The sequence below is a fragment of the Rhagoletis zephyria genome, unplaced genomic scaffold (genome assembly GCF_001687245.7).
Source record: "Rhagoletis zephyria isolate East Lansing unplaced genomic scaffold, Rhagoletis_zephyria_1.1 Rzeph_scaffold_00878, whole genome shotgun sequence".
Lineage (NCBI taxonomy): Eukaryota > Metazoa > Arthropoda > Insecta > Diptera > Tephritidae > Rhagoletis > Rhagoletis zephyria.
Genome location: NW_016157962.1, coordinates 42,056 through 53,427, shown reverse-complemented (window position 1 = coordinate 53,427; position 11,372 = coordinate 42,056). Strand labels below are relative to the sequence as shown.

Below are 11,372 nucleotides of genomic sequence, written 5' to 3'. Positions count from 1 at the left end.
TAGTTCATACTTAATGTGGCCAACCGTACTTCTTTCGGAAGTACAGTACTTCTTTTTTCGCTCTTGTACTTCGAAGTACAATCAAATGTACTTATTTGCGATATTTTGTACTTCAGGAGGAAGATTTTGTAACCAGTTAGCGACAATTTTCGGATCGCTATCGCACTTTTTGACGCATGATATAAATGTTTTTGCGTCTAAAAGTGCGATAGTGATTCCAAAATTGTCGCTAACTGGTTTCAGAATCTTCCCCCAGGTCCTGTAATTCTCCGATCTTCTGGACGATCGTCACATGGTCTGGGCGATAATTTCGTTGAAACCATTAAAGTCGCCGCGGACCGATGGCATCATACCTGCACAGCAGCGAAGGACTCTGAAGGTGTCGTGCGATTGGTTGGATCCCATTTATGCGAACTGCGTGAGGACCGGGTACATCCCGAAGGCTTGGAGTTCAGCCCGAAGGGCGGAAAAGGCGCACATGTTTCCCCTAAGTATTTTAGGTCAATCAGTCCCTCTTTGTTTTTGCTAAAAACTCTAGAGAGACTAATAGACCTCTGCATAAGAAACGCGATTGCTTGTGACTGTCTTTCAAGAGCTCAGTATGCTTATTGCAAGAAGAGGTTGGTGAATATCGCCCTGTATACATTGGTAAAGTGGACATAGGAACTTTTCACGCATAAAGATTATGCAGTAGGGGCATTCTTCGATATCGAGAGGGCCTTCAACAATGTCACACCAGAGGCAACAGTCGATATAAATATTCATAATCAGGGGGTCGAAACCAACCTAATAAGGCTTATCTACAGCTCACTACCGCGAATAGAACTGTCGCGGCGGAGTGGGGACGCGCCTGCACTCAATGCAGAGTCATTTGGAGCACTCCACAAGGTGGTGTTCTCTCTCCCCTGCTCTGGATTGCGGTTGTAAAAGACCTTCTAGAGAAACTGGATAAAGTGGGCTGTCGGGTGATCGCCTATGTAGATGATGTGGAAATTTTGGTTAAGGAGACGATTTCTAGACACCATTTTTGTTCTGGCTCAGGGTACCTGAACCAGGTAACTAGGTGGGCGATCAACGACGGCTGTCGTGGAAGCCTAATATTGAGGTAAGGTAAGAAAGGTGTCGGTTGCCTTGTACTTCTGTAGGGGTCTCTCGCCCAAATTAATTCATTAGCTCTAGGAAACCAGATTTAAGCCTATATTGTTTCAGGGAGCCCTTCTCTGGTGGAACTTACTAGAGAAGGCTACACTTGTAAAATAGGAATTAGCGGAGCATTAGGAACCACACCTACACTGGCGCTTAACATACATATGTTGAACACGGCGCCTGCGGATATTGCAGACAGAATTGTCGCAGCACGATCTGCTATTGGGCTTAGGGGAACCGGGTCCTTTCGTGACATAAAAAAGGAAAAGATGTTTCTCTGCTGCAGCAAATGTTTTAATAGGGCACTTTTAAACATGTTACCTCTCAAGGGCTAGTGATGGGGGTTCTGACAGGCCATTATGCGATTGGCATTCATGCGTTGAGACTTGAAATTTCAACTGATCCTCGCACTTTTCAACAAACACTGAGCTCTCAGGGATCGAAATTAGCCGCATTCGAAATTTCATAATCGACTCGCGGCGTTAACTAACCTAACCTGTACTTCTTTGTGCTATGAAATAGTTGGTCACATTATTCATACTACACTAAAACACATAAAAATCAAATGTGTAAACTTTGTGAAAAACTCAGGAAAATTCAATAAATCAGCATACTAATTTGCAATTTTATATTCAGATTTTCAAGCAACTTCAAACCTGCACTTTGATAAACTAAAATTAAATGTATTATTAAACTGCATACTTGGAACTTTTCTAAAAAATACTTTGCCTATATTGGGAAAAATTTACTGTGCCAATACTTTTGTTCGTTACTGTAAGTAAATAAACCCTTAACTTTAAAAAACCAAAAAAAAAATTTACAATATTTCAAAATTATTTTTCGAATCATAAATTTTTTTTTTGATTGACAATGTATTTATATTTTTTTGTTTGGTTTTAGATCCTTTTTGCTTTCAACACGAGGTATCTTTTTTCTAGTTTCTATTGTCATAGCCATAACTCCCTCTCTATTTCTATCAATCGATCAATAAATTTTATAATTTTTTTTTTGCATTTTTCCTAAATACAAGTAGAGCTTTATAAAACTTGTATAACACCAAATGTTTATCAAGCTTAGGATTTTGTGTTATCCGGGCAGGCTTATTAATTTAACCAGAGAATATGTTTTCTTTATTAAGTTTACCCAGTTCCCCATTTTAAACTGCTACCTGTACTGTATCAGCGGTTAAAACTTGTTAAATTTTTATTTAAAATTTTCGGTAAGGAATAAGCGAGTGGATGAAAAATATATAAACCGTAAGAACGGCCCATATATATGTATATGAAAGAATACACACATGCGACGACTCTAGCCATTGTGTGTCACTCCTTTAAATCATAGTTATTTTTTTCTTATGGTATTAAAAAAATATCGTTCGTAACACTTTAGTAAATATTTATCCGTATATTAACTGAGTATATATTAAAGACTAGAAGATGACCCGGTGAACTTCATATCATCTATAATTTATTTGAATTTCACTTTGATCAATTATAACAAATCTTCAAAATGCAATATAATGAGATCACTAATATTGCCTGCTGTTATAGCTGATAAAAGATTCTACACCTATGAGATGTGCCACGCCCCTTTTTACAAACTCATTTATATACATATATCTTTCCATAAGCACCTACCATAGGTATCTGTGCATTTCAAATTTCGAGTTCATGTGACTATAATTCCGAAGTTAGAGCTGATTAAAAATTTTCACTATGGGAGGTACCCCTCATCCCCCTCCCACCCTTGGCGAGTTTCAGTTTGTTTACCCTATTATAGGTCCAGGAGTCATGGCAATACTTTGGCAAAATTTTATTCGATTCTGTACATCCGTTCAGGCTGCAACCTGGTACATACATACATACATACTTCCACAAATATATAGTAGATTTGTTTTGAAGCGCCATCTTGCGGTTCTTTAAATAAAAAATAGATATCAGAAATTAATTTTTCGTATCACAAAACTCCCGAGCACAACTCTTTATTACAAAAAAAAAACATTCCTAACACTTTAGTAAATATTAATCTGATTATGGACTTAGTATTAATTAAAAATATTTTCTTTTAAAATTGCGCAGGCTCGAAATTGATTCTAGAGCTATGGTCTAAAGGGCTTTTTTCTTAGAATTTTATGTAGAATCCGAATCTGCTACGAACGATGTCGAAAAAAAATTTACCCGCCCTAATATACATGTATGTATTGTATGTTCCTTACGTTTTTATATATACTTAATTTGTTAAATGGCCCATCAAGTCGATTGACCGTTTATGTTCTTGTGGAGTGATTGTAGCAGCTGCTGGTGCGACTTCAAAAACTATTTGAAAATTTTATGATTGTACCAGCATGCTGGTGTCGTGAGTGTAGCTCATTTGTCTAAGTAAAACGTATTTTGGCGGAAATTTCTTGCACTATATGAGTCAAAGCCGTGTTTGTGGAAGCTAAAGTTCACGATATTGCAGTTGTGAATAAAAAAAAAAAAAAATGTTTCACAAAATGGTAGAAAAACTATGAAATTTCGGCTCTAATCATTTCGATCTCATTTGTAAAGAAATAAATAATTATGTACCAGCATGCTGGTAAGTTATATGCTTCGAGCCTGATGGTACAATCACTTGATGGATCCAGCAAGCTGGTGTCGCATATTTCCCCTTTAAAACAAAAAGGTTTTTGTTTGGATAAAATATTAGCTTTTTTTCCAGAGTTCATTGTTTTTCTATACCATTAGTCATTGAAAATTTTTGCGTGTATACTTATATATGTATATGTAAGTAAAAAATTGTAGCTACCATTTTTAGCCACAACGACTTTTTTTTAGCTCTTTTTAGTCCTTTTTTTTAAGGAATTTGGCTACTACTAAAAATGATTCGCGGCAACACTGCTTGTCCTATAGATGTGCGGTACCGTTTTGTTGAAAAGGGTTGCCACGTGATAAATAATTATTATTATTAATTATAATTAAATACAAATTATTTATATGTTAAATCAACTATTATAATATGGGTTTCGATCAAAATGGTTTTGAAAAGGCTTTATTTCTTCATTATATGTAGGAGGGTTGCCACCTATTTACAATATATAAAGTAAGTAGAATGAGTTACTAGAATATGAATATCTTTAAAAATGGCTTTGAAAAAACTGTATTTCAAACTACATGTGGGAGAGTCGCCACTGGTTTGGAAAACTTAATTCAACTTTAATTAAGAGAATTAGATAATTTAAATATGTATCGCAATACGGGTGTCAGATAAAAAAGAATTAAAAAGGTTTTAGTTTGAAATTATTTTAAAGAGGTTTGCCACCTGTTAACAAAAGTTAAATTCGATAAACGAATTACTACGATATGGGTATCAATTAAAATGGATTTGAAGGAACTTTATTTCTAAATTGTTTGTAGAAGCGTTGCCACCCGTTTACAAAATCAAGTTCAAGTTTAAATGAAATCAATTCGAAAATTTAAATATGTATCTCGATATGAGCGTTAGACGAAAGAGATTGTGGTTTGAAAATATTTAAAAGAGAGTTGCCACCTCTTTGCAATGTTAAATTCAATGTATGCCATAGGCTAAATGAATTACTTCAATATGGATATCAATCGAAACTGCTTTGAAGATATTTTATTTCTAAACTACATGTAGAAGGATTGCCACCTGTTCTAAATTTTAGCTTGACTTAAGGGAATGAGATAATGTAAATATGCATCAGAATACAAGTGTGAGACGTTTTAGTTTGAAAATAATTTGAACAACAAACATGTAGCAGAGTTGCCATCCGTTTTAAAATTTAAATGCAACTTGAATTAAGGGAATTGGGTATTATAAATATGTATATTTCGGTGACATACGAAAAAGGTTTAACAAGGTTTTAGTTTGAATATATTTTTAATATATAATATTTTTCTATCTGTTTAAAAAGTCGAATTTATTTAAATCATACAGAACTAACTGTTTGATATATTAAAATATATGTGTCAAACGAAGGAGAATTAGGAAATACTCAGTTTAAGAATAGGGCTACCACCTGTTTAAAAGATGGGTAGCACTTGAAATGGGTTTAAAATCCAATCCAATAAAATAAAAAGGAATATACAGTTTCTAACCTAAATATGCTTTTAGGTATTATTACGTATTCTACGTTTAAGTTTAGCGGCTGTGGCTCCGTCACAGGAGGTGCCACGCCTCCTTTTCCAAATTTGGTCAAACTTCACACAAACCATCTGCATGATAGCCCGAATATGCCGTATAAATTTGGTTGAATTCGGTGAAGCCGTTCTCATGTTATATGGTCACACCAAAATGTGTACTTATTTTTATACATAAGATACAGTTGCCACGCCCCCTTTTCCAAATTTGGGCAATCTTTACATAAACTATCTGCATGATGGCCCGAATATACTATATAAATTTGTTTGAATTCGGTGAAGCCGTTCTCAAGTTATAAGCTGACACACCTATTTTTATATGTAAGATAGAGATGCCACGCCTCCTTTTCCGAATTCTGCATAATAGCCCGAATATGCCGCATAAATTTGATTAAATTCGGTGAAGCCGTTCTCAACATATGAGGTCACACCATAAACGTGCACATATTTTTATATATTACAACTAGCTATACCCTGCCACGCTTTGCTATGGCATAACCCTGTTACATGATAAATTATTAACAAAACGAAGCATTCGTTTCATATGAGTTTGGTTTTGAAATAAGTACAAAGATATCTGGTTTGCCGATACGGGAACACGCAACATCTGAGAACAAATCCGCATCTCAATCTAAACCACACTTTTCCAAAGGTTAACCTTGAGCATTATTGATTGTGATTCCGAATGCCAAGTGAATTGGAAATTGCAATCTTTTAAATCGAAATGGTGTATCGGTCGGAATCATGGGAATTATTCACCTTTGGAAGGCCACGTAAAAATCTTTACTTACACTACGTTCTTCATCAATCTCTTAACTGCGAGTCGCGTACCGTTGCAGAGTTTTGGCTGATTAAAATTCCGCAACGTGATAATTGGCACACCTATTTTCAATTCAGTATGTGGGGTCATCCCTGGAAGATCAATCGAGTTTAAAATTCCGTTGGATAATTAACTTATTCGTCATTTTCCACAAAGGTGTTTATCGACGTATATGCACTGAAAATAAAATCTGCGTAAATATAACGAAAACTTGTGTAAATCTTACGAAATTTTTCGTCATTTTGAGCCACGAAAGTTTTCGTTGATTGTACAAAACCGTTTTCGTACATACTACGAAAATATGAGGCATCAGATTTTTAGTACATTTTACGAATGTATTCGTACAATTTACTAAAGAATTAAGTACTATTTACTAAAGAATTTGGTACTATTTACTAACGAATTTCGTACTATTTACTAAAAAAATTCGTACTATTTCTTTATTTTTTTACGAAATTTTTGTAAAATGCACTGAAATAATTTGTATTTTTAACGAATATACTTTTGTAAAATCTGCGCTTGTTTCGTCGAATGTGCGATTTTGCTTTCATTCTCCACACTGTAAAAAAACATATTACGAATTATATCACAACACTTTTATATTGTTTTTATCGTAAATTTTAGGCGTTTTTGTTAAACAAAATGTTTTGCAAAAACGCTTAACATTATTGATTAAAATTTAATGAAAGTGTTGTGCTATAATTTTAGTCATGTTTTTCATAGTGTTAATAATAAAAGCAATCATACGATCTACTACACTCTAGTTTAGAATTAATAAAAAAGGTTATTTTACCTATAATAAAACTTAAGTCTTTCATTTATATGCATACGAATATGTTCTATACTACATATTTTTTTATTGCTTAGGCTTCATTGAATAAAGTATATTGATGCAAAGTGTTAAACTCAACAAAACTAAGTATAAGAAGATATAAAATATGAAAGAATATAAAAACTACTTGGTTTACTTTCTTAAATGTTATAATATTTTTATGTAGAGGAACTTGACAGATTTGCAGCTTCATCGATGTTTGTTTCCTTGACGACTATAAATTAAAGGAAAATTATAAGGCGTTTGAAAAGCAAGTTTCAGTGAAAATTCATACATGTACTTACTTTTAATTATATAAAGTAGTGCTCCTGGCCTAGGCTTGCCGTTGATAGGTAACTGATGAAATTGCGTATTTATCAAGTCACACATTCCAGCGCAAGGCGCAGCGTAGGCGATGTTAAAAACATTGTATGCTTAAAAGCATAGTATATCCACAGCTTTAATATTTAATTTTGTATTGTTTTTTTATCCAGCAAATCCCTTTTTAAAACGTTTAAAATTATATTATACGTTTCACAGCAGCCAACAATGATTTCCGCAATGACACGCGATGCAAAAAATATGATGAAATATTAAACTGCCGGTAATTGAGTATATTGTACGAAAATAATCGTATGCTGTACGAATTTAAAAAACATGTTTCTGCATTAGTACTTTATACGAAAGTATTAACTAAATTGTACGAATGCAGAATTGTAGATTTCGTATATTTTAAAACCACACGTAAATATTACGAATGCCTTCCTACAATATACAAAATTATTCGTACAGAGATTTGTTCAGTGCTTTACGAATATGTTTCGTAAAATAAACGTTAGATTTCGTAAATTGTACTGAAAAAATGCCTTACGAAAGTCCTTTCGTTATATTTACGTATGGTTCGTAAAATCTTGTTTTGTTGTGAAAAATGTGTTCGTATTATGAACGAAAGTTTCGTACATTGTACAAAAACCAACACTACGAAAGATTTTCGTAGCATTTTTACTAAATTTTATTTTCAGTGTGTTATTGTTTAAGCGACTTATGCATTTCCCGCATAAACAAAGAACAGCGAACACACAAGCGCATTTATATTGCATTTTCCGCATAAACTAAGTGCAGCGAACACACACACGCACTTGTGTTTAAAAGTAATTCGCTCGTTCTTAATTGGGTATACATTTTTTATGCAATTCTCAAATATCTCTTCGCTGAACTTAGTGAAGTGATAAGTTGCTGGCATTTTCAGCTATGGTCAACGCCAGCTTGGCTATCACACGGTGCTTTAAACATCACCCACACTCAACTCCCGGAGTAGTTTTTGGCATGGTATTAAGCTACTGATTACAAACCACGCTGGGGATTTGCACGAATGTATGCCTGGATAAATCCCTGCTCATTGCACAGCAGCCTACGGCAGCTAGAACATGACTCCTCTAAAGGAGTCCCGCAATGAATACACGATGAAAGGGTCACATCTTGCGCTACCGCTTCATCAGCCTGCCCGGATATTTCTCTCTCTCTCTCTTTCTCTCTAGCATATCAGGCATATGAAGTACGTGGCTGACTTGATGTGCACCTAAAAACCATACGGGCTCATTGAGCTCGATACATAAACACTCGCAAAGGTAATCCCTACCTCCTCAACTACTCTAACTCGACCACAACTATAAACCTGGTCTCCCGCTCTCCCTCAGCTAAACAGTTATTTCCTCACTTTGAATGCTGGAGTGAATATCATTAGTGGTATTCACCAAAGTGAGCAAGTGGCCTGGCAGTCTGGAAAAAGAGCAGACCAGCTGAAGCAACGACTGTTGTCAATACCAGTCTTATTTAGTTAATAGACATCCTTATTCTTCGCAGCAAGAAGCTCGTTCACTGAGCCTATAATTTTCGTAATTAAGAAACATTCTTTCGATCAGTTCTCCTTTCGATGTTCCTAAGTTACAAAAATTATCAGGCAATAAAATTTGTCTTAATCTCTCGTTGGCTGGCGGCAATCCGTTCCCAATGTCCAGTACTTGTCGCGAAAATACCTCGCCTGCAGTGTATATATGTTTGTCTTGCTACAATGTTGACTATTTCAGGCAAGCATTTATCTAGTGTTAATCAAGAAATTAAAGACAATGTTTGCGTAAAATCTCCTGAGAGAAATATCAATACATTCCCGAATGGTTGAACGTTTCCATTGAAATTCCACGAATATCGATCAAGAGCCTCAAGCAACTTTTTATGTGCCATCGTGCACTGATCCCAAATAGTTAGTTTAAATTTTTGTACTACTTTTTCCATACCGGATGTTCTGGAAATATTGCAAGTATGAGTTTCGATGAGTTATATGTTCATGATATGATAGCTAAGGTTATGTAATTGTTTGTACGAACCGTTGCCATAATCAATCTGATAGGACATGTTTTCCTAGTTCCTCCTGGCGCATCAAGAAGAAGGTCCCCTAGCTCCGTCAATTATCATTTGCATATTCTTCCTCTTATTTGCCGCTGTAAACGCCTAAGCCATTTTGGCCGAGATCGTCAGAGAACGCCAGTCGTTTATCTCTGTGCCAACTGACGACAGTAGGAACTACCACGTGAATCCAAGTCCTTCTCCACTTGGTCTCTCCCTCTTCTTCTGCTACCACCAGCGGATTGCGAGTTTAATACTTTCAGAACTGGAACGTCGCTTTCCATTCAAACGAAGTGGCCAAGCCAACAGAGCCGCCGTATTTTCATTCGCTACACTATGTCCATTTCGTTGTAAAGCTCATACAACTAATAGTTCCATCGTCTGCGGTACTCCCGTCGCCAACGCGCAGAGGCCTGTAAATCTTCCCTAAGATCTTTCTCTCCAATACTTCAAGAGCCGTCTCATCGAATGTTGGCATTGTCTAAGCTTCTTCGCCATTTGTCAGCTCGGGCATGATTAGTGACTTATAGAGTGTGGTTTTTCTACGTCGAGAGAGAACTTTACTCCCGAATTGCCTATTCAGTCCAAAGTTGCACTTGTTGGCTAAAGTGATTCTGCATTGGATTTCCATGCTGACATTATTATCGGTGTTAATGCTGGTTCCCAAGTAAACGATGTTCTCTACTTTCTCAAAATTGCAACTGGTAACAGTGATGTGGGTGTCAAGGCGGGAATACTCTGTCCCTTTGGTTGATGACAGGAGATACTTCGTCTTGTCTTCGTTGATCACCAAACCCAATCGCTTTGCTTCTTTATCAAACTTAGAAAAGGCAGGACAAACTTCGAAGGTTTTTGTTACCGATGATATCGATTTCATTGGAATACGCCAGAAATTACACGCCCTTGTAAAAAATTGTTCCTGAGTGGGTCAGTTCTGCAGCACTTATTATCTTAACACTTCCATCTTGCGATCGTAAATGTCTTTCTGAATTCGCTTTAATTTGGGAATGTTTGTTTGGGCATATAACAGAAGTTCGCAATAGTAATAGTAATCATAATCATAATAATATTACCTGATGTTATTCAAAATTTCTTTACTCGCAATATACTTAGTAGGCTATGGCGACCGAACGAAATCGTTTATGATTAAAATTTAACTGTTTTATAATGTTAAGGAATGGTGACAACAATTTTAAGTTTTCATTATTTCATTTCATATGATATTTTTATGTTTTCGTTGCGGTTTTTATCATTTCTTCATTTGTATCAGTAGCTTTTTATTAATTTTTTTCCATTGCGTAATTTGTATACCAACTCTTCATTGATAATATGATCACTTCGTTTGACGATAAGATGTTGTGAATTCTCTCTTTTTTTAAACTGTCGGGATTTGGATAAAGCTTTCCCAATCACTTTCCGTTTCGAACCAGTTATGTAATACTTCATTTAATTTCAATATTTTCAGTTTACTTTTACATATTGCATAATCCTATTTAGAAAATTTGCAAATCAAGATTTCTCAAATACCTTTCGTTTGGTACCCATATTGTAACATTTCGTTTATTTTATCAATTTAATTGAGTTAAATTTTCAAACAGGTGGCAAACCTCCTCAAACATATTTTCGACTGTAAGTCTTCTTAAAACTATTTAGTTTGATACCCAAATTGCACTATTTCGTTTATTTAATCAATTTAACTGAGTTAAAATTTTAAAATAGATTGCAACCCCCCTCAAAAATATTTCCAGCAGTCATTTTTTTTAAACATCTTTAATTTGATACCTGTATTGTTATAAGTCACTTATTTTATCAATTAATTTTAGGTAAATTTTCAAATAGGTAACAACCCTCCTCAAGCATATTTTCGGCTGTAAGCTTTCTTAAAACTCCAAAGTTAAATACCCACATTGCAATATTTCATTTATTTTACCAATTTGACTGAGTTAAAATTTTCAAAAAGATGGCAACTCTCCTCAAAAATATTTCCAGCAGTTACATTTCTTAAACCTCTTTAATGTAAAATCCATATTGTAATATATCATTTACTTTATCA

At 35.0% G+C, this 11,372-nt stretch overlaps 1 long non-coding RNA gene across 1 annotated transcript in view; it reads left to right on the top strand.

Annotated features, from left to right (window-relative positions):
• LOC108361904 (uncharacterized) overlaps positions 1 to 10,763 on the top strand; it is a 13,173-nt gene extending 2,410 nt beyond the window's left edge. The window contains exon 3 of the long non-coding RNA XR_001847383.1: positions 10,750 to 10,763. This is a non-coding gene — a long non-coding RNA (uncharacterized LOC108361904). The remainder of the gene's footprint in view (positions 1 to 10,749) is intronic.
• Positions 10,764 to 11,372: the final 609 nt, after the last annotated feature.